Below are 24,963 nucleotides of genomic sequence, written 5' to 3'. Positions count from 1 at the left end.
ATGGATTATTCAGAGGGACAGTATGTATGGAGATTCAACCTCTTGCTTTAATACAATATAATATCTAGTATAAATATTTCAATGGAACATAATACGACAATATCTGTATACGAAAACAATAACTTTGTATGCCTTTGATATGCCAAATGCTTATGGTACTGTTAATAGTATAATAATATTTTCCATGTAGACTAGTAACCATATTATTGACTGATTGGGCATCCAACAGTTGCAGGGTGACTGTTGAAACATTAGCTCATAGACAGGTTGTAAAAAAGGAAATTAAAGATAAGTCAGCGAATCATATGCATTCAGATGCTCCGTAGTCGTTACACTTCATTCACATTAGGCCATTCTTCAGAGTCATGGCCATATTTAGATGAATGTACACCTACAGAATCATTCAAAGACTCAATCATGGACACTGTTACTGACAGTTGTGGCTGCTTCACATGATGTATCGTTGTCCTTCTTATCTTGGTGCTGTTGTCTGTGCCCAATAATGTTTGTACCATGTTTTGTGCTGCTACCATAATGTGCTGCTGCCATGTTGTGTTGCTACCATGTTGTTGTCATGTGGTGTTGCTACTATGCTGTGTTGTCATGTGTTGCTGTCATGCTATGTTGTTGTCTTAGGTCTCTCTTTCGTAGTGTTGTGGTGTCTCTCTTGTCGTGATGTGTGTTTTGTGATATATTTTTATTTTAATCCCAGCCCCCGCCTCTGCAGGAGGCCTTTTGCCTTTCGGTAGGCCATCATTATAAATAAGAATTTGTTATTAACTGACTTGCCTAGTAAAATAAAGGTTAAACAAAATAAATACAAATAAAAGAATGGGAAGAAAAAGAACACTTCACATTTTCTATGACCAAATAAGTGTTTGATGGATCAAATCAAGTTAAATCAAGTGTAAAATGAGCTACAGTACTCTCCCTATAGGGTTGTAATAATTCTAATAATATTCTCCAGGCCTCTCTCAGTTATGGGAGCATGTACCACCAGCACAGGTGGAATCTCTGCACCCTATTCACGTTCTAGGGGCCAGTCGGGTCAACCGTCTTTGAGATAGGGATTGCAGATGGTCAGGGGGAAAGTAGCGTATTGGCAAAACCAGGAAGTCCCGGCTACTTTGTGAATTGTTGTCTGTTAATCTTGCGTTAACCCTGGTGTCACGTCCACAGTCCTGTGTCTGTGATCCAAAAAGCAGCCTCCCCTCCCTGGTCTCTCAAACTCCTGTAGGTCAGCAGGCTAAGGCCCAATGTTAGTGAGAATCCGCAGTCTTCACTCCCGGCTCTCAGAGCAGCTCTCAGAGCTCTGGATGGGTGGAGGGGTAATCTCCAACCGTATTGATTTGGAGTTTGAGAGGTGAGACACGATGTGGAGGCAGCTGTCCCTGTGTCTACGGGTCTCTATCTCTGGCGCGCAGAAGACACAGGCTATACATCTAGGCCAATATACATATACACAGGCACAAAAAAGTTGTTCATTTTGGTCAGATCTGTTGGTAATTTCAGATCTACTGGAAATAATTTCCACAATATGAGGTTGGAATAATACTGTGAAATTTGGAAAATTATGATAATGCCATTTTAGTATAAGAGCTGTTTGAAATTTCAGCCTGTTTTGGTGGGTGAGTTTTGGCCTGCCTGCCTGGTAAATTAATTCAACCTCTCTACCAATAACAGCTAGTTTTCCATTTCCTCCTCCACACTCAGACTCCCAGACAGTCCGAGCGAAATTATTGCTTGAGAAATTGCTCTTTGCTAAGAAGCTATTTTTGTTTCTTGTTGACAATTTTAATTGAAAACAATCACAGTAAGGTACTTAATTGTTACCAAGAAATTATTTGATATTGACAAAAAATTGTCTGTATTGATGCTTTTATAAAAAATATATGCAGAGGGTTTTTTATCAGAAATAGGCTACTGCATTCTGGAAACGTAGGCATTCCGTCATACAATTATGTACATTGTCACGTCCTGGCCAGTATAAGGGTTAATTAGTATTGTAGTTTGGTCAGGACGTGACAGAGGGTATTTGTTTTATGTGGTTCAGGGTGGTGTGTTTGGTTAAAGGGTGTTTGATTTAGTATTTCCGGGGTTTTGGTTTATAGTCTATGTTTATGTATTTCTATGTCTAGTCTGGTGAGTGTGTTTCTATGTTGTGTTGATTGGGGTTGGGACTCTCAGTTGAAGGCAGGTGTTGTCTATCTGCCTTTGATTGAGAGTCCCATATATTAGGGTGTGTTTGTGGTTGTTATTTGTGGGTGATTGTTCTGTGTTGAGCTTTGCTTGGCCAGACTGTTTGTAGTTGTTCGTTCGTTCGTTTCTTTGTTATTTTTGTATGTTCATTTTTAAAGTTAATAAATTCTCAAGATGAGCATACACGTACCTGCTGCGTATTGGTCCTCCTTCACCGACGACAACCGTGACAGAATCACCCACCACTCAAGGACCAAGCAGCAGAGGAGGGAGCGGACGGTTTTCGAGTTGGACTGGCGGGAGAAGTGGACTTGGGAGGAAGTTCTGGACGGGGCCGGACCTTGGCACCAGGCTGGGGAGTATCGCCGCCCACAGTGGGAAATTGAGGCAGCCAAGGCAGAGAGGCGGTGGTACGAGGCCAGAGACGCGCTGAGGGAGAAGCACGAGAGGCACCCCCAAGAAATTTTTTTGGGGGGGCACACGGGTAGTTTGGCTAGGCGTAGGAAGAGCCGGAGGCCAGCTACCCGTGGTTATATGGAGGAGCGTATGAGGTGGGGAGCGCCATGTTTCGCTGAGAAGCGCACTATCTCACCCATACGCACGCACAGTCCGGTGCGAGTTATTCCAGCCCCTCGCAGGTGCTGTGCTAGACGTGCATCCAGCCTGGCAGGAGGATGCCTGCGCAGCGCATCTGGTCGCCGGTACGCCTCCGAGGACCAGGCTACCCAACTCCCGCTCTATGCACGGCTACCATCAGGCCCCTGCACAGCCCAGTCTGCCCTGTACGAGCACTCCGCTCGTACAGGGCTACTAGTTCCATCCAGCCAAGGCGGGTTGTGCAGGAGGTAAGATCTAGACCGGCTGTGCGCCTCCATAGCCCTGGGTTTCCAGCTCCTGTCTCTCGTGCGAACCCGGAAGTGCGTCAACCCAGTCCGACTCGTCCTGTTCCCGCTCCCCGCACTAGCCTGCAAGTGCGTAAACCCAGCCTCGCCAGTCAACAGTCGTCGGAGCTGCCCGCCAGTCAACAGTCGTCGGAGCTGCCCGCCAGTCAACAGTCGTCGGAGCTGCCCGCCAGTCAACAGTCGTCGGAGCTGCCCGCCAGTCAACAGTCGCCGGAGTGGTCAGACTGCGCTGAACTGCCGGAGTGGCCAGACTGCGCTGAACTGCCGGAGTGGCCAGACTGCGCTGAACTGCCGGAGTGGCCAGACTGCGCTGAACTGCCGGAGTGGCCAGACTGCCCTGAACTGCCGGAGTGGCCAGACTGCCCTGAACTGCCGGAGTGGCCAGACTGCCCTGAACTGCCGGAGTGGCCAGACTGTCCTGAACTGCCCGGAGTGGCCAGACTGCCCGGAGTGGCCAGACTGCCCAGACTGTCCCGAGTTGCCAGACTGCCCAGACTGTCCCGAGTTGCCAGACTGCCCAGACTGTGCCGAGTTGCCAGACTGCCCAGACTGTCCCGAGTTGCCAGACTGCCCAGACTGTCCCAAGTTGCCAGACTGCCCAGACTGTCCCGAGCTGCCAGACTGCCCAGACTGTCCCGAGCTGCCAGACTGTCCCGAGCTGCCAGACTGCCCAGACTGTCCCGAGCTGCCAGACTGCCCAGACACCCTGGAACGGCCCGAGCCGGAGCCACCTCCTTAAATAGGTGGGTTGGGGAGGGGGGGGTGTAGCACAGTGCCGTCGTTGACGGCAGCCACCCTCCCTTCCCTCCCTTTAGAAAAGGGGAATTTTTCTTTTAGGTGTTGCTTGGGGTTATTTTTTGTTAAGGTGCTTCCGGGGTAGCACCTTTAAGGGGGGGGGTACTGTCACGTCCTGGCCAGTATAAGGGTTAATTAGTATTGTAGTTTGGTCAGGACGTGACAGAGGGTATTTGTTTTATGTGGTTCAGGGTGGTGTGTTTGGTTAAAAGGTGTTTGATTTAGTATTTCCGGGGTTTTGGTTTATAGTCTGTTTATGTATTTCTATGTCTAGTCTGGTGAGTGTGTTTCTATGTTGTGTTGATTGGGGTTGGGACTCTCAGTTGAAGGCAGGTGTTGTCTATCTGCCTTTGAGAGTCCCATATATTAGGGTGTGTTTGTGGTTGTTATTTGTGGGTGATTGTTCTGTGTTGAGCTTTGCTTGGCCAGACTGTTTGTAGTTGTTCGTTCGTTCGTTTCTTTGTTATTTTTGTATGTTCATTTTTAAAGTTAATAAATTCTCAAGATGAGCATACACGTACCTGCTGCGTATTGGTCCTCCTTCACCGACGACAACCGTGACATACATAAATTACATTTGCTGTGATTCCAGATAAAAGAAAATCTAATTGTACAATGTTTTACAATCTCTCACCACGTTTCCTTTTCAGAGCCTAATAGCTTTGTGTGGTAGGATTACAAAACAATAACTGTCCAGTTTTGTCGAACAGAAACAGCGAGTGTTTGAAAAAAAAGCTGAGGTGGATGAAACTACACAGAAACGCTAATTGGGCCATTGATTAATATGTAATTAGTCAGCTGGTGGTGGAATGAGAAACACAGAGCCATGCCTATTAGACGTAGACCAGTTAATGAGCCATCATAAATAGTTCATAAGTCATGGATGCCAGATAGCCCATTTAGTTTAATGGTGGATTCAGTCAGTGGGGGGTTTAGTTACTAGCTATTCACTACGGGAGGCCCTTACTGTATCTGATCAGTGGAAGGAAGGAGAAAACATTCAAAGAGTCTGTTAACAAGCTAGGCATGAAAATAGTTTTCCTTTTTTTTTTACTCACACTTTTCAATTCATATGAATAAATGTTAAGTTTTTATCTCTATAATATCTCTGTGTTTAAAATCTATAGATCTTATTCATGGCTAGCTTGTCCTTTTCTCTCTGTTCTTTAACTTAACCCCCTTGAGTCAATATCCATGCCCCTACTGAAATTGAATTAGCATAATACAAAAATCCCCATCAAAATTAGTCTGTTTAAGCTAGAGATATCTGTTTTTTGCATGGACTGTGTCTCAATCCCCCACATCCGCCAATGTCGGCCTTCCGTAGTTACAGTGGTGTTTGTCGAAAATCGGTCTTCTCATGAAAACATCTGTAGCATACAAATGGTATGTCTATAGCACCCACAAGTGTCACGGGACTCGCCTGAAGTCAGTACCGCTGATCTGCCAACGTCTGTCTGTAGCATCCGAACACTTTGGGTTACACACTGATATGCTCTAGGATGCCCACAAGCCTCACAAGACCCATCTGAAGGTAGTTGTTTTTCCGTGTATGAATCTGTTATTCAATGCGTTTCAATGGGCTAATAGCAGTAATGCCAAATTCAATGTTTTATCAAATAATTGGATAACACTGTGCTTCATTCTATTCTGCTTTTCCCGACGATTGGACAGCGATGCCCCTGCTTTCCTTCTGACGATGACTGGATGTCTACTACACCCCCCTCCTCCCCTAGCCCCCCATGCAGTGCAGACAGGAACTTGGAGCCTCACGTCCATCTGCCTAAATGAGTTTGACAACTGAATTACGCAGATATCCGATACGGATGACCCCAGACTTGCACCCAGACAGACAGGGAGAAAGAAAACACGCTCAGATAAAAGAAGAATCTGACACTCCAAAAGAATTCCTAAGCATTTAACCTCTTGAAACCATCAAGAAAGTACATTGTGTATGACTAGTCTTCTTTTCAATTTAGCTCACATCCCTTCTGTGAAATGGTACTTGTGGGTGTCTCTTTTTTGGCTTATTACCTGCACTTAAAATGTAATGCAGAAACTTACCACAGTGTCTCTCTGTATTACAGTAGAAATATAACATCATCATAGAGGAGCAAACTCCTCTCACTCTCAACATCCTATTTCTTGCAGAACTAGCAATTCATATTTTATGGTTTTACAAGGCATCTGATTATTCTGCTACTCTGTATAACTCACAGCACACCTGGGAAAAACTCTTGGCTTCTTTTCTAAACATAATATGTATTGATCAATTTCCTACATGCAAACTGACGCTTGAGTAGAGAAGCAGGTATGGGGAGTCAAACATTTAATCGGAATAGACATGGAACAAGACAGGAACAGCATCAGCACATGGGTATACAAGGACATATGACAATCAATGCTGAAGTGGGGAACAGAGCGGGGGAACATACAGATATTGGGGAGGTAATGACAGAGGTGATTGAGTCCAGGTGAGTCCAATGATCGCTGATGTGCGTGATGGGGGAAGGCAGGTGTGTGTAATGATGGTGGCAGGAGTGCGTAATGCTGGACCTGGTGCCTTTGAGCGCCAGGGGGGAAGAGCGGGAGCAGGCGTGACAGTAGCCACCCCCGCCCCCCTCTAGGGGCGCCACTCGGCGTCCCACCTGGGTGAGCCTGACGGGCTGGCCGAGGCATGGGTGCTGGACAAGCCGGCTGGGCGTGAACCCCCGATGAGTCGGCAGAGGCATGAGAGCCTGGCGAGCCGGCTGAGGCATAGGAGCCTGACGATCCGGCTGAGGCATGAAGACCTGTCGATCCCACTGAGGCGTGGGAGCCCCGATGCTCCGGCGGAGAAGTAGCAGCCTGACGAGCCGGCTGGGCGTAAAAACCTGATGATCCGGCTGAGGCCTGTTGTGGGATTGGCACCTTCCGAGCCAACCCGGGGCAAGAAACCTTGAGCCAGCTAGGGCGTGACAGCCCAACGAGCTGGCTTAGGCACTCCCGCTTCCATTGGTGGCAGCCCACGGATCCGACATCACACCACCCAGAAAGTCTGCACTCCCCGATGCTTCGTTTGGTTGCTTCAGCATTCTGTAAGGACCGATGCTGGAGGAGAGAAGCAAGTACGGGGAGTCAAACATTTAATCGGAACAGACATGGAACAAGACAGGGACATCGTCAGCACACGGGTATACAAGGACAGAATCAATGCTGAAGCGGGGAACAGAGCGGGGGAACAGACAGATATAGGGAAGGTAATGACAGAGGTGATTGAGTCCAGGTGAGTCCAGTAATCACTGATGTGCGTGACGGGGGAAGGCAGGTGTGCATAATGATGGTGGCAGGAGTACGTAATGCTGGGGAGCCTGGCACCCTCAAGTGCCAGGGAGGAAAAACGGGAGCAGGCGTGACACAAACTATGTAAATAAGATTACGTTCAATGGTGAAATCAATCCTTAAAATTCTAGTTAACACTGTGTAACGTCTTTAAACAGGGAAAAAGTGTGCATTGCATGTACCTCATGTAATACACCCTGTAGAGTGATTTAAACTAGTCCGACAGCATTGCTGTAACTAATCTTCCCCTGGTAGCCTTGAGCCATGCTTTGTTGTCTCTATACAGTAACATAGCTGTTTAGTTGGAGAACACGACAGCATTCTGAGCGGAAATGAGGAGCACTTACAACAGAGACATGGACGGAGGGAGCAGAAGAGAGGAAGAGAAAAGAGAGAGAACCCAGTGCACCAAGCCCACGTTGTGGTAATACAGTAGCCTCTTGATAAATGAACTGATGGATTTAGCCTGCTTGCCTCTGTGGCAGCAATATAACCTACAGTGTAGCAGGATGCAGGAAACATCACTATGACACTTTAGACTTGTATGGTGTCTGATCTCGTATTGCCTCTCTCAGAGGACTCCTATACGGGTTGAGCATAGTGTCATAACGACTGTTAGTCTGTGAGGTCTGGGTCATCACTAAGGCAATGGAGAGATCATTGGTTTTCCACATACTCTCTAAGCTAAGCATGTAAAGGATGAGGGGTGAGATGAAAATAGACCGTGATGTGTCTAGTTTCAATAATACCTCAGGTTCACCTGCCAAGTGGAAAATGGCTACAATTGTTAAATTCTTCTGTCAGGGACCTCAGTTGAATCTCCTCAGTAAACACAATTAAGGGCATTTTGAGAGCAACCCCTCTATTTATTTATTTATTTATTTCTTCCCTCCCTCCCTCCCTCCCTCCCTCCCTCCCCACTTCTCTCTCTCTCCCTCCCCCTCTTTCCCACCCTCCTTCTCTCCCTGGGGAATACTCTATTGCTATATTACCTGAGAATGTTAAGTTAATTTGATTTCCACTAACAAAACAAAGTGCTGAGCACACAGGCTATATTACATTGTGTATTAGATGGTGTAGGCACCTCAGGGTGATGGGGGAGATGTGAGTGAATAAATCCTGTCCAGAGAGCAGGGGAAGCAGAGGCAAGGAAGTGGCAGAAGGGGTCTCACACTGTCTTATGGATAGATTAACACCCCTGTCAGCCATGGAGAAAGAGACAGCCGGGCAGCTACCTGGAAAGCATCATGATAGCATTTATTAGATCACACTGCACTGCACACACTGATGGGCACAGGCAAAGATACACATGCCAAACACACACACACACCCACATGTTCAAGCACACACACATACACACACACACACACACACACACATCCAAACACACAAACACAGAGGGCCATCACCATGGTAATAATAGGTCAGTGCTAGTTTTATTATTGCAGCTAGTTATTATAGATCTCAAAACCATGCTGTACACATTGTCTGGAGATGAAATCAATACAGCCCTTTTCTCTCTAGCTGTTTTTCTTTTTGGGGCCAGCCAAAGTAACATCATCTGAAATAGCAATTTTGTTGTTTTAACTACCAGTTAATCCAATTCCAAACAATACAAGATACGTGTTTCAAGTTGCCGTTAGAAGTGCTGAAAGTAATATGCTGTAAATTACAGTATATTTCACATTAGGCAATACACTTACATTACCCAACATTACGCAGCACGCATTCATTTGCATCAAGCCTGTCTTGTGGATGAGAATTTAGGGCCAAATGCTCAACCACATCACAGTGAATGTCCTCATTGTTCATGCACTGCGGGAAAAACCTTTTGGTCTGCACTGATGTCGTTGCATGCCTCATCCATGGCCAGAAGGAGGGTGGCACACTCATGGGGATGGCGATCGTACACCTTCCATAGGGTTGAGGAAAGGAGAATATGGGGCAGGTTTAGGGTCACGAATCGGGGATGGGTCCAAAACCATGCCTGTATTACCTCTGCATGGTGGAACCTGACATTGTCCCACACAATGACATAGGTGACCCCTTGACAGGTCTGCTCAATTTCCCCACGTTGTCCAGGCACTTGGACGGTCGCCTGTTGGCCAATGAGGTTCCACTCAAGGAGTTGCGTTTTGGCCAAGTTGAAGCCCGCTTCATCAACAAAGATGAAGCATCAAGCATCATCACCCTCTATGAATATACACTGCTCAAAAAAATAAAGGGAACACTTAAACAACACATCCTAGATCTGAATGAAAGAAATAATCTTATTAAATACTTTTTTCTTTACATAGTTGAAAGTGCTGACAACAAAATCACACAAAAATAATCAATGGAAATCCAATTTATCAACCCATGGAGGTCTGGATTTGGAGTCACACTCAAAATTAAAGTGGAAAAGCACATTACAGGCTGATCCAACTTTGATGTAATGTCCTTAAAACAAGTCAAAACGAGGCTCAGTAGTGTGTGTGGCCTCCACGTGCCTTTATGACCTCCCTACAATGCCTGGGCATGCTCCTGATGAGGTGGCGGATGGTCTCCTGAGGGATCTCCTCCCAGACCTGGACTAAAGCATCCGCCAACTCCTGGACAGTCTGTGGTGCAACGTGGCGTTGGTGGATGGAGCGAGACATGATGTCCCAGATGTGCTCAATTGGATTCAGGTCTGGGGAACGGGCGGGCCAGTCCATAGCATCAATGCCTTCCTCTTGTAAGAACTGCTGACACACTCCAGCCACATGAGGTCTAGCATTGTCTTGCATTAGGAGGAACCCAGGGCCAACTGCACCAGCATATGGTCTCACAAGGGGTCTGAGGATCTCATCTCGGTACCTAATGGCTTTCAGGCTACCTCTGGCGAGCACATGGAGGGCTGTCCAGCCCCCCAAAGAAATGCCACCCCACACCATGACTGACCCAGCGCCAAACCGGTCATGCTGGAGGATGTTGCAGGCAGCAGAACATTCTCCACGGCGTCTCCAGACTCTGTCACATCTGTCACGTGCTCAGTGTGAACCTGCTTTCATCTGTGAAGAGCACAGGGCGCCAGTGGCAAATTTGCCAATCTTGGTGTTCTCTGGCAAATGCCAAACGTCCTGCACGGTGTTGGGCTGTAAGCACAACCCCCACCTGTGGATGTCAGGCCCTCATACCACCCTCATGGAGTCTGTTTCTGACCGTTTGAGCAGACACATGCACATTTGTGGCCTGCTGGAGGTCATTTTGCAGTGCTCTGGCAGTGCTCCTCCTGCTCCTCCTTGCACAAAGGCGGAGGTAGCGGTCCTGCTGCTGGGTTGTTGCCCTCCTACGACCTCCTCCACGTCTCCTGATGTACTGGCCTGTCTCCTGGTAGCGCCTCCATGCTCTGGACACTACGCTGACAGACACAGCAAACCTTCTTGCCACAGTTCGCATTGATGTGCCATCCTGGATGAGCTGCACTACCTGAGCCACTTGTGTGGGTTGTAGACTCCGTCTCATGCTACCACTAGAGTGAAAGCACCGCCAGCATTCAAAAGTGACCAAAATATCAGCCAGGAAGCATAGGAACTGAGAAGTGGTCTGTGGTCCCCACCTGCAGAACCACTCCTTTATTGGGGGTGTCTTGCTAATTGCCTATAATTTCCACCTGTTGTCTATTCCATTTGCACAACAGCATGTGAAATGTATTGTCAATCAGTGTTGCTTCCTAAGTGGACAGTTTGATTTCACAGAAGTGTGATTGACTTGGAGTTACATTGTGTTGTTTAAGTGTTCCCTTTATTTTTTTGAGCAGTATATATTTTGGTTAGTTATTTTTACAACATAGTTCCAATATGATATTGTGAAGTAGCATGTGCATCAAATAGTAACAGTAATACAGTGCATAGTGCTGTACCCGAACATACTCGACCTGCAGTTGTTTCACCCAATCAGGGTTTCGCTCAAAGGCACCAGGTAAATGTATTTCATTGATACCTGGTGCGTCTTCAAAAGGCCGGCGATTGTTGGTAGGCTGATGGATGCCACATTGGCAAAGGTGTTATTGTTCTCCTCAAAGGCCTACTTTATTTAATTTATTCATCATTTATGTCATTCCTGGCCCTCACCATTTCCACCACTGCCCGCTATTGCTGGTCGGCCAGCACAGGGCCACGGCCACCACCATGCAGTCTTCTGTCAATTACAGAGTATACTGTCAATAGATCATATAAGATGTTTTGTGAATTTACATGCATTACAATATGTGATTTACTGAAAATGTAATGGTAAAGCATAGTCCCTATCCTGCAGACTTACCAGTTTTCTTAGCGAAATGTTCTCAAGATCGAATTGACAGTTGATCTTTTCAGATTGGGGTGAACTAATCTGGCAGCCTCTGCCATGATAAGGCACATGGTCAACGACGATGGCCCAGACATTATTAAACACAACAGTTCCCTGCAGTCTGCTTTGTTCTCTCTGATGTTCACCTCTTTGACCAGGCTCATGCCCACCTCTTTGATGGGGCCCATACCCAGCTCTCTGACGGGCCCCTTGTCCACAAGCTCTTTGATTTCCTCCTTTCCCTTGCTGTCTATCCTGCTCCATGTTGAAAGAAATTGCAGGTCTTCACACACACCCTTTTATATGGTAGACAATTGTGGTTACCCCTATGTGAAATGAATTAGCAATAACGATTATGTACGGTATTTGGTGTTTTTGGTATTTTATTAGGATCCCCATTAGCTGTTGAAAAAGCAGCAGCTACTCTTCCTGGGGTCCACACAAAAAACGAAACATCATACAGAATGACATAATACAGAACAGCTAAAGGACAGAACTACATACATTTCTTAAAAAGGCACACATAGCCTACATATCAATACATACACACAAACTATCTAGGTCAAATAGGGGAGAGGCGCGAGGTGTTGCTTTATCTGTTTTTTTAAACCAGGTTTGCTGTTTATTTGAGCAATATGAGATGGAAGGAAGTTCCATGCAATAAGGGCTCTATAAAATACTGTACGTTTTCTTGAATTTGTTCTTGATTTGGGGACTATGAAAAGACCCCTGGTGGCATGTCTGGTGGGATAAGTGTGTGTCAGAGCTGTGTGTAAGTTGACTATGCAAACAATTTGGGATTTTCAACACATTAATGTTTCTTATAAAAAGAAGAAGTGATGCAGTCAGTCTCTCCTCAACTCTTAGCCAAGAGAGACTGGCATGCATAGTATTTATATCAGCCCTCTGATTACAATTAAGAGCAAAACGTCTGTTCTGGGCCAGCTGCAGCTTAACTAGGTCTTTCCTTGCCACACTGGACCACACGACTGGACAATAATCAAGATTAGACATAACTAGAGCCTGCAGAACTTGCTTTTTGGAGTGTGGTGTGGTCTCTTTCTTATGGCTAGACCTCTCCCCATCTTTGCAACCATTGAATCTATAGGTTTTGAACATGACAGTTTACAATCTAAGATATACCAAGTAATTTAGTCTCCTCAACTTGTTCAACAGCCAGACCATTCATTACCAGATTCAGCTGAGGTCTAGCACTTAAGGAATGATTTGTACCAAATACAATGCTCTTAGTTTTAGAGATGTTAACCTGTTAGGGTATAGGGGGCAGTATTGAGAATTTTTGAAAAAATATGTGCCCATTTTTAACTGCCTATTACACCAACTCAGAAGCTAGAATATGCATATTATTGTTCAGGTTTGGATAGAAAACACCCTAAAGTTTCAAAAACTGTTTGAATGGTGTCTGTGAGTATAACAGAACTCATTTGGCAGGCAAAACCCTGAGACAGATTCTGACAGGAAGTGGATACCTGATGTGTTGAATTGACTTTGAGCCTATGCCATTGAAAAACAAAGGGGGTTAGGAATATTCTGGCACTTCCAATTGCTTCCACAAGATGTCCCCAGCCTTTACAAAGTGTTTTGAGTGTTCTACTCTGAGATCTGACCGAATAAGAGTCATGGAACGTGATGGCCCATTACTCACATGGCGTGCGAGTTGATGGTGGGTACTCTCATTCCGAAACGTTTTAAAAGAGAACCCAATGGTCCGCCTTGAATTTTATTCATGTTCTGGTTAAAAAAGGCCCTAATGATTTATGCGATACAACGTTTGACATGTTTGAACGAACGGAAATATATTTTTTCCGTTCTTGAAGTGAAGTGAAGTCCGGCTGGCTTAGATCATGTGCTACAACACGGAGGTTTTTGGACATAAATGATGAGCTTTTTTGAACAAAACTACATTCGTTATGGACCTGGGACTCTTTGGAAGTGACATCTGATGAAGAGAATCAAAGGTAATGGATTATTTACATAGTATTTTCGATTTTAGATCTCTCCAACATGGCGGTTAGTCTGTATCGCAATGCGTATTTTTCTGGCGCAGTGCTCAGATTATTGCAAAGTGTGATTTCCCAGTAAGGTTAATTTTAGATCTGGCAAGTCCATTACGTTCAAGAGATGTAAATCTATAATTCTTTGAATGACAATATAATATTTTACCAATGTTTTCTAATTTTAATTAATTATTTTGTTGTCATGACTTGACTGCCGGTATTGGAGGGAAACAATTTCCTGAACATCAACGCCATAGTAAAACGCTGTTTTTAGATATAAATATGAACTTGATAGAACTAAAAATGCATGCATTGTCTAACATAATGTCCTAGGAGTGTCATCTGATGGAGATTGTAAAAGGTTAGTGCATAATTTTAGCTGATTGTATGGTTTTGGTGACGCCTGTCTTTGAATCGACAATGCATTACACACAGCTATTGTCAATGTACTCTCCTAACATAACCTAACTTTATGCTTTCCCCGTAAAACCTTTTTGAAATCGGTAAACGTGGTTAGATTAAGAAGATGTTTATCTTTCAAAGGCTGTAAGTTAGTTGTATGTTTGAGAAATTTGAATTTTGACATTTATTTGGTTTCAAATTTGCCGCTCTTGAAATGCACCTGCTGTTGATAGGGTGCGCCACGGGGGGCACGCTAACGTCCCACATAGCCCCAAAAAGTTAAGGAACAGTTTATTTCTGGCCACCCATTCCAAAACAGACTGCAGTGCTTCTACACTTGCATTGCTTGCTGTTTGGGGTTTTAGGCTGGGTTTCTGTACAGCACTTTGAGATATCAACTGATGTAAGAAGGGCTTTATAAATACATTTGATTTGATTTGATTAGCTGTGGTTGCTGATGCATATATGGTTGAATCATCAGCATACGTGGACACACATGCTTTGTTTAATGCCAGTGGCAGGTCATTGGTAAAAATAGAAAAGAGTAGAGGGCCCACAGAGCTGCCCTGCGGTACACCACACTTTACATGTTTGACATTAGAGACACTTCCATTTAAGAAAACTCTTTGAGTTCTATTAGACAGATGGCTCTGAATCGACGATATGGCAGAGGCTTAAAAAGCCATAACACTTACGTTTTTTTCAACAACAGGTTATGGTCAATAATATCAAAGGCTGCACTGAAATCTAACAGTACAGCTCCCACAATCTTCTTATTATCAATTTCTTTCAACCAATCATCAGTCATTTGTGTCAGTGCAGTACATGTTAAGTGCCCTTCTCTATAAGCATGCTGAAAGTCTGTTGTTAATGGTTATTATGTATCATACATGCAATTTAGATGTTTACACTTTACTGTAGTTCTCAAAATCCATATATCAAATCAAATCAAATCAAATTTATTTATATAGCCCTTCGTATATCAGCTGAAATCTCAAAGTGCTGTACAGAAACCCAGCCTAAAACCCCAAACAGCAAGCAATGCATGTGAAAGAGTAACGGTGGCTAGGAAAAACTCCCTAGAAAGGCCAAAAACCTAGGAAGAAACCTAGAGAGGAACCAGGCTATGAGGGGTGGCCAGTCCTCTTCTGGCTGTGCCGGGTGGATATTATAACAGAACATGGTCAAGATGTTAAAATGTTCATAAATGACCAGCATGGTCAAATAATAATAATCATTGTAGTTGTCGAGGGTGCAACAAGCACGTCCGGGGAACAGGTCAGGGTTCCGTAGCCGCAGGCAGAACAGTTGAAACTGGAGCAGCAGCATGGCCAGGTGGACTGGGGACAGCAAGGAGTCATCATGCCAGGTAGTCCCGAGGCATGGTCCTAGGGCTCAGGTCCTCCGAGAGAAAGAAAGAAAGAGAGAAAGAGAGAATTAGAGAGAGCATATTTAAATTCACACAGGACACCGGATAAGACAAGAGAATACTCCAGATGAAACAGACTGACCTTAGCCCCCCGGCACATAAACTACTACAGCATAAATACTGGAGGCTGAGACAGGAGGGATCAGAAGACACTGTGGCCCCATCCGATGATACCCCCGGACAGGGCCAAACAGGCAGGTGTCATGACTGTCCTGATCAGGTCAGGGTACAGGAGACCACCACCCTACAGATTATCTCCCAAACCCCCAACAGAGGAGGAGAGATCTAGGGGTCTGAAGATGTGGGGGTTTTATGACACCTCATGCCCATAATACAGAGAAATTCCTTTGTCCTAACAATGGAGAACTGGCCTCAGAACATTAAACATGCAATAAAGGGACTTTGGAACAATGGTTTCCGTCAGCCACAATGGTGGTTATGACGAAAAGTGGAATATTAAAATGTATGTAACTTTTGTATTTGTTTTTAAAGGTTAAGAGATGACGTTATTATGAAAACATTGTACCTTTAAGAGTTTTCCCAGTATATGCCTGATGTTTATACATTGTACGCTGTTTGGAAAATATCCAAATCAAACAGAATGTTTTGATAAAGATGAAATGTGAAGTTAGTGTCTAAAATCGGATTTTTAGCCAAATCTAAGCCTTGCCCCCTTTACTTGGTCCGCCCAGAGAATTGCCCTAAAGGCTGTTACACCCACTTCTGACCCGAGGGTATAAGACAGGAGAGTGAAGAATTAACATAGAAGACTATTGACCCCAAGCTGCAGCTAAGGTCTAACAAAGTCGACGAACCCCAAAACGAAACACAAGGTTGAAGACAAAGAAATATTTTTCTACACGAGCTACGGACGAGTAGCTGTGTCTAAGCGGGTGAATTCAAGCCGAACCACCCAGCCTCCACTATCCATTGAATCGTGGTATCGACACCATTCGAGCCGAAGCTGTGAGCTCTGAGCTACAGAGCTGTCTGTCCTCAGAAGACCCCTTTCCGATCAAGGGTGAGGATCAGACCACTTAGCCAAGAAGGACACTGACATCGTGAGGACAACCAGAGAGTTGCGCCGGAGAACTGCGTCATTTAGAAGCCTAAACGACCCACGCGGAGCTTCCCACCTGAGAACTCCAACACGTAATTACATCATTATATTCTGACCCATAAGAGCGGCAGTTCGGGGCAAGGCTAGTTAAATAAGCATGGCTGACAAATGAACCCAAATGTATATTTCTCTCGTGTACTTCCTTTCTTTCTCTCTCTTTAAAATCCCCATTTTGGGTAACAAGCGCCATAGTGTGGTGGCCCGTTATACTAAGTCCTAATCAATAGCTAGACTGTGTTTTGTGTATGTGCATTTTTATCATCATTTTAGCTTGCTAGTAAATAAATAATCAACTAAGATTGGTGTGGTAAATTCAGTGGTAAAGCCCGGGTCCGTGCAGATTCCCGGATTATACGACTTTCAGATTATGAGACTGTAGAGGAAATTGATTAATTTAGCGACTGTTGTAATCGATATTCTGATATCCTTTGAGTTAATTTGGGAAATAGAAACTCAATCAAAACAATGTTCCCATGGTGCCCCAGGTTAATGAGTTAATAATTGCTTGATTCATTGCTTAATTCATTTAATCACGTAATTATAAACCGTTAATCATTCGATGAGCAACAGTCGTCACATTAACTAATACAACGTCACGACACAGGATATAACCCCACCCACTTTGCCAAAGCACAGCCCCCACACCACTAGAGGGATGTCTACAACCACCAACTTACCGTCCGAAGACAAGGCCGAGTATAGCCCACAAAAATCTCTCCGCTGGTTTGTCTATATAGTAGACAAAAGCCCCCCCCCCCCCCAGATCAATCACAACAAACAAACCTCCTGCAGGTTGAGTTCAATAAATACAAGTAGATGTATGGTGAGATGCCGGAGGAAGCTTTGAATAGGTCAGTAGCCTACCGAGTAATATGAGAAGAATGCAATTGCTGAATTTATGTAGATTTTCTAAACTAAGTGTTTTGATAACTTTCAAATGTATTAACAGGTCAATGTTGAATAAACAACCCTTTGCATAATGCCATAGAAGCAGTGTTCTGCCACCTTTCATTCCCAGCCAATACAGATACTGTGCATATCAACATGTTGTCTGGTGGTAATGGGGCTACCTTGGCAAACATGTCAGACAGGTCATACCTTGCTGTGTGGTGTCCCGTATACAACAGGAGTTCCCTGATCCTGTTATAGAATACACAGGGTTTCTCCCTCCCCATATTGACTGATACCATAAAAAATAGGAAAAAAAGACAATACAAGTAAAAGTTGTGTCTAGTAAAAAATGTATGCCGAGTGGCAGGCCTCTCTCCATCAGTATCAATCCCGTCTGTCAGTCTGGACTTCATCACGTAAAGCTCTACAATTGAATAGGCCTAAGCCCACGTTTTTAGACAAGAAAATTAGGGCTACACCAACACAGTGAAATGAGGAATGTATTATTGTTATCAAGTGAATACACAATTATTATCCATAGGCTGTAAACTGAAGTGATGTAGGGTAATTTGAATTCCCGCTCATATGTCCTGTTTGTTTCATGCTGAATGAACTGCATAGGCCAACAGCCTAAGACTGATTATGCAACCATTTGGATCTGCTTGGGTCTATTCTCGACAGTTTAGAAGGTCCAGAAAGGTACATTAGCAAGCCACTCACATGGTTTAGGCCTATTTTGTCAGGATGTAGCCCGGTGTTAAGATAGGCCTACTATAGGAAAATATGAACTTCTCCTTTCCAATTCCCCGTCCGTTAATGCTGTAGCCTATTTTACATTCAGCAAGCAAGAGAAGCGTGCACCTCTCCTCCAACAGGCTATTAAAACTCTAGTCTAGGCTGTAAAGTGAAGTGAATAGCCTATGTCGTTTGAATAACCGCTCAAAATGAATGCATATTTTGAATGCATATTCATTTAGAAATAACTGCATCTAGCCTGCTTGATTGGCCAACCGTCTGGATCAGTTATGTGTTTTTTCTTTGCAATTAAGCCTTTAAGGTCCAGGCACATTAGCAGGACAGTAATATTATGTATTTTGTCATGATGCATTAGCTCACAGAAACATGCTAATGCTGGGATTTCTAGTGGCGCACATATTAATTATAATAATGCGCGAGCATGGAGGAAGTTTTATCCATAGCTTCAAAGCGTTCAAAAAGGGTGTTGCAAATACTGGACATTTCTGCTGTACTGTACTATTATATCACCTTTAGAATCTCACATTGTGGATGTGTTGAGTGCCAGGTCTCTCTCCATTCAGATACGACAGTATCAAACCTGTCTGTCAGTCAGGAGTCCATCACATTATCTTGCAATTCTCCAAGTGCTGGCTCCATAGATGCATCTGTGAACACATTCACAGTCACTGTTCTATTACCAATGGCAGTTAGGATAGGTGATATCTGACAAACAAACATATACTATGTTTAAGTTTGAACAGGTCAGACTAAATCTACCTAATTTTGGTCTCCCATCAACAACCGTTGGTGAGCAGGCAAGAGGCTGGAGGTAAGGTCTTTGCCAGTGCACCATTGTTGGGCATGGCAGCATAGATCAACTCCTGGTTCCTCATCAAAAATACTGGTTGGTCACACACAAACACACACACAGAGCACTGATTACATTACCAATGGTGGTACCAACCTGATCGCATTCATCTTTCAATTTCAAATCAAATCAATTTGTATTAGTCACATGCGCCGAATACAACAGTGAAGTGCTTACTTAAGAGCCCCTAACCAACAATGCAGTTTAAAAAAATATGGATAAGAATAAGAGATAAAAGTAACAAGTAATTAAAGAGCAGCAGTAAAATAAGAATAGCGAGACTGTATACAGGGGGTACTGATACATAGTCAATGTGCGGGGGCACTGGTTAGTTATTAAGGTGGTACTGTAGGTAGAGTTATTAAAGTGACTATGCATAGATGACAACAGAGAGTAACAGTGGTGTAAAGAGGGGGGGGGAAATGCAAATAGTCTGGGTAGCCATTTGATTAGATGTTCAGGAGTCTTATGGCTTGGGGGTAGAAGCGGTTTAGGAGCCTCCTAGACCTAGACTTGGCGCTCCGGTACCGCTTGCCAAGAGGTACCAGAGAAAACAGTCTATGACTAGGGTGGCTGGAGTCTTTCACAATTTTTAGGGCCTTCCTCTGAACCTGCCTGGTATAGAGGTCCTGGATGTCAGGAAGTTTGGCCCCAGTGATGTACTGGGCCGTTCGCACTACTCTCTGTCGTGCCTTGCGGTCGGAGGCTGAGCAGTTGCCATACCAGGCAGTGATGCAACCAGTCAGGATGCTCTCGATGGTGCAGCTGTAGAACCTTTTGAGGATCTGAGGACCCATGCCAAATCTTTTCAGTCTCCTGAGGGGAAATAGGTTTTGTCGTGCCCTCTTCACGACTGTCTTGGTATGCTTGGACCATGTTAGTTTGTTGGTGATGTGGACACCAAGGAACTTGAAGCTCTCAACCTGCTCCACTACAGCCTCATCGATGAGAATGGGGGTGTGCTCGGTACTCTTTTTTCTGTCGTCCACAGATATTATGATATGTGAAGTGAAATAGAATGGTAAACACAGCTACCAGGCTGAATCTACCAGGCTAGGTTATGAAGGTGAATTGGGACAAAATTCTAAACTGTTTGAGCTTTGACAAGTTCAAATATCACCAACATGATTCAAATGTCCTCCTAGTTCCATTTATATGAATGCTCACAGCTAGGGCATGCCTGTGGGATGCTGAGGCTCCCTTTGCTGGTCTTTTCTATGTTTCATGTTCTGCTGCAAACTGGACATCTCTCAAACAACTACAGCAGGCAATCCTCATAAACAAAGTACTTCCTCATCTTATGAGGTGGTATTGACTAGGATGGTCTGTGACAGGGTGATTCCATAGACAGCCAAGTGGTAAATTGCATTTTCTTATAAAGAAAGGACAAAGCTTTTTGTCTCTGCTTGGCTGGGTAACTAACCTACTAGTTTATCAAACTGGGTATTTTTTTATACAACTTTTCACATAACACACCTTACTGTTGTTGATGAAGCTGTCTGTGCATCAGGGCAATAACTCGGGTCATGTTCATTTTAGATCGTCACTACAGCCACAAAGTCCTAAAGCCCGCCTATTTCTACAATTTCTCTTCTTAAAGTGTGATTTTAAACCTAACCTTAACCACACTGCTAACCTAATGCCTAACCCTAAATTAAGGCCAAAAAGCGAATTAAAAAAAATATATTTTGACTTAGTGGCTGTGGTAACTTGTGAAAACTCTAATTCTATTCTTTATTAATGTACATCGAGTGTAAAATCAAATCAAATGAAATTGTATTGGTCACATACACATATTTAGCAGATGTTTTTGCGGGTGTAGAGAAATGCTTGTGTTCCTAGCTTCAACAGTGCAGTAACATCTAACAATTCACAACAATACACACAACCTAAAAGTAAAAGAATGGAGTTAAGAAATACACTGCTCAAAAAAATAAAAGGAACACTTAAACAACACAATGTAACTCCAAGCCAATCACACTTCTGTGAAATCAAACTGTCCACTTAGGAAGCAACACTGATTGACAATAAATTTCACATGCTGTTGTGCAAATGGAATAGACAACAGTTGGAAATTATAGGCAATTAGCAAGACACCCCCAATAAAGGAGTGGTTCTGCAGGTGGGGACCACAGACCACGTCGCAGTTCCTATGCTTCCTGGCTGATGTTTTGGTCAGTTTTGAATGCTGGCGGTGCTTTCACTCTAGTGGTAGCATGAGACGGAGTCTACAACCCACACAAGTTGCTCAGGTAGTGCAGCTCATCCAGGATGGCACATCAATGCGAGCTGTGGCAAGAAGGTTTGCTGTGTCTGTCAGTGTAGTGTCCAGAGCATGGAGGCACTACCAGGAGACAGGCCAGTACATCAGGAGACGTGGAGGAGGCCGTAGGAGGGCAACAACCCAGCGGCAGGACCGCTACCTCCGCCTTTGTGCAAGGAGGAGCAGGAGGAGCACTGCCAGAGCCCTGCAAAATGACCTCCAGCAGGCCACAAATGTGCATGCGTCTGCTCAAATGGTCAGAAACAGACTCCATGAGGGTGGTATGAGGGCCCGACGTCCACAGGTGGGGGTTGTGCTTACAGCCCAACACCGTGCAGCACGTTTGGCATTAGCCAGAGAACACCAAGATTGGCAAATTCGCCACTGGCGCCCTGTGCTCTTCACAGATGAAAGCAGGTTCACACTGAGCACGTGACAGACGTGACAGAGTCTGGAGACGCCGTGGAGAACGTTCTGCTGCCTGCAACATCCTCCAGCATGACCGGTTTGGTGGTGGGTCAGTCATGGTGTGGGGTGGCATTTCTTTGGGGGGCCGCACAGCCCTCCATGTGCTCGCCAGTGGTAGCCTGACTGCCATTAGGTACCGAGATGAGATCCTCAGACCCCTTGTGAGACCATATGCTGGTGCGGTTGGCCCTGGGTTCCTCCTAATGCAAGACAATGCTAGACCTCATGTGGCTGGAGTGTGTCAGCAGTTCCTGCAAGAGGAAGGCATTGATGCTATGGACTGGCCCACCCGTTCCCCAGACCTGAATCCAATTGAGCACATCTGGGACATCATGTCTCGCTCCATCCACCAACGCCACGTTGCACCACAGACTGTCCAGGAGTTGGCGGATGCTTTAGTCCAGGTCTGGGAGGAGATCTCTCAGGAGACCATCTGCCACCTCATCAGGAGCATGCCCAGGCGTTGTAGGGAGGTCATACAGGCACGTGGAGGCAACACACACTACTGAGCCTCATTTTGACTTGTTTTAAGGACATTACATCAAAGTTGGATCAGCCTGTAGTTTGGTTTTCCACTTTAATTTTGAGTGTGACTCCAAATACAGACCTCCATGGGTTGATAAATTGGATTTCCATTGATTATTTTTGTGTGATTTTGTTGTCAGCACAATCAACTATGTAAAGAAAAACGTTTTTAATAAGATAATTTCTTTCATTCAGATCTAGGATGTGTTGTTTAAGTGTTCCCTTTATTTCTTTGAGCAGTATATATATATATTAGGATGAGCAATGTCGGAGTGGCATTGACTAAAATACAGTAGAATAGAATACAGTATATACATATGAAATTAGTAAAGCAGTATGTTAACATTATTAAAGTGACTACTGTTTCATTATTAAAGTGACCAGTGATTCCATGTCTATGTATATAGGGCAGCAGCCTCTAAGGTGCAGGGTTGAGTAACTGGGTGGTATCCGGCTAGTGATGGCTATTTAACCTCTTATGGCTAGGGGGCAGTATTTTCACGGCTGGATAAAAAACGTACCCGATTTAATCTGATTATTAGTCCTGCCCAGAAACTAGAATATGCATATAATTATTAGCTTTGGATAGAAAACACTCCAAAGTTTCTAAAACTGTTTGAATGGTGTCTGTGGGTATAACAGAACTCATTTGGCAGGCCAAAACCTGAAAAGATTCTGTTCAGGAAGTACCCTGTCTGACCATTTTCTCCCCTTGTTGATTCTCTATTACAAGGGATCTCTGCTGTTACGTGACACTTCCCACGTCTCCAATGGGCTCTCAGAGCCCGGGAAAAACAGGAATGACGTAATTCAAAGCCCTGGCTGAAACACACGAGAGCTTTTACTAAGTGGTCTATCAGCAGACAAAAGACTTATGCTCGTGCACTGTCTGCCCCCGTCTTTCTGTTTTTCCCTCAGTTTACAGACACGCAGATTCCCGGTCGGAATATTATCGCTTTTCTACGAGATAAATTGCATAAAAATAGATTTTAAACAGCGGTTGACATGCTTCGAAGTACGGTAATGGAATATTTAGAATTTTTTTGTCACGTTATGCGCCATGCGCACGACCGTGATTTACCATTCTGATAGTGTCTAGAACGCACGAACAAAACGTTGCTGATGGAACATAACGATGGATTATTTGGGACCAAACCTACATTTGTTATTGAAGTAGAAGTCCTGGGAGTGCATTCTGACGAAGAACAGGAAAGGTAAGACCATTTTTCTTATAGGAAATGTGATTTTGGTGAAGGCTAAACTGGGTGGGTGTCTAAATAGCTAGCCCGTGATGGCTGGGCTATGTACTTAGAATATTGCAAAATGTGCTTCATCCGAAAAGCTATTTTAAAATCGGACATATCGAGTGCATAGAGGAGTTCTGTATCTATAATTCTTAAAATAATTGTTATGCTTTTTGTGAACGTTTATCGTGAGTAATTTAGTAAATTGTTAGTAAATTCCCCGGAAGTTTGCGGGGGGTATGCTAGTTCTGAACGTCACATGCTAATGTAAAAAGCTGTTTTTTGATATAAATATGAACTTGATTGAACAGACATGCATGTATTGTGTAACATAATGTCCTAGGTGTGTCATCTGATGAAGATCATCAAAGGTTAGTGCTGCATTTAGCTGTGATTTGGGTTTTTGTGACATTATATGCCAGCTTGAAAAATGGGTGTCTGATTATTTCTGGCTGGGTACTCTGCTGACATAATCTAATGTTTTGCTTTCACTGTAAAGCCTTTTTGAAATCGGACAGTGTGGTTAGATTAACGAGAGTCTTGTCTTTAAATAGCTGTAAAATAGTCATATGTTTGAAAAATGGAGGTTTTCGGATTTTAGAGGAATTTGTATTTCGCGCCACGCCCATCATTGGATATTGGAGCAGACGTTCCGCTAGCGGAACATCTAGATGTGAGAGGTTAACAGTCTGATTCCCTTGAGATAGAAGCTGTTTTTCAGTCTCTCGGTCCCAGCTTTGATGCACCTGTACTGACCTCGCCTTCTGGATGGTAATGGGGTGAACAGGCAGTGGCTTGGTGTGGTTGATGTCCTTGATCTTTTTGGCCTTCCTGCGGTTGCGGGCAGTGCAGTTGCCGTACCAGGCGGTGATACAGCCCAACAGGATGCTCTCAATTGTGCATCTGTAAAATTCTGTGAAGGTCTTTGGGGCCAAGCCACATTTTTTTCAGCCTCCTGAGGTTGAAGAGACGCTGTTGCACCTTCTTCACCACACTGTCTGTGTGGGTGGACCATTTCAGATCATTGGTGATGTGTACGCCGAGGAACTTGAAGATTTTCACCTTCTCCACTGCGGTCTCATCGATGTGGATAGGGGTGTGCTCTCTATGCTGTTTCCTGAAGTCCACAATCAGCTCCTTCGTTTTGTTGACGTTGAGGGAGGGGTTATTTTCCTGGCACCACTCCGCCAGGACCTCCTCCCTGTAGGCTGTCTCGTCATTGTTGGTAATCAGGCCTACAACTGTTGTGTCATCTGAAAACTTGATGATTGAGTTGGAGGCTTGCATGGCCACAGTCATGGGTGAACAGGAAGTACAGGAGGGGGCTGAGCATGCACCCTTGTGGAGCCCCTGTGTTGAGGATCAGCGAAGTGGAGGTGTTGTTTCCTACCTTCACCGTCTGGGGGTGGTCCGTCAGGAAGTCCAGGACTCAGTTGCACAGGGTGTCAAGTAAAGTAGAGGTGACATGA

This window comes from Salmo trutta, chromosome 19 (genome assembly GCF_901001165.1).
Source record: "Salmo trutta chromosome 19, fSalTru1.1, whole genome shotgun sequence".
Classification (NCBI taxonomy): Eukaryota; Metazoa; Chordata; class Actinopteri; order Salmoniformes; family Salmonidae; genus Salmo; species Salmo trutta.
Note: the sequence above shows the minus strand (reverse complement) of the source record.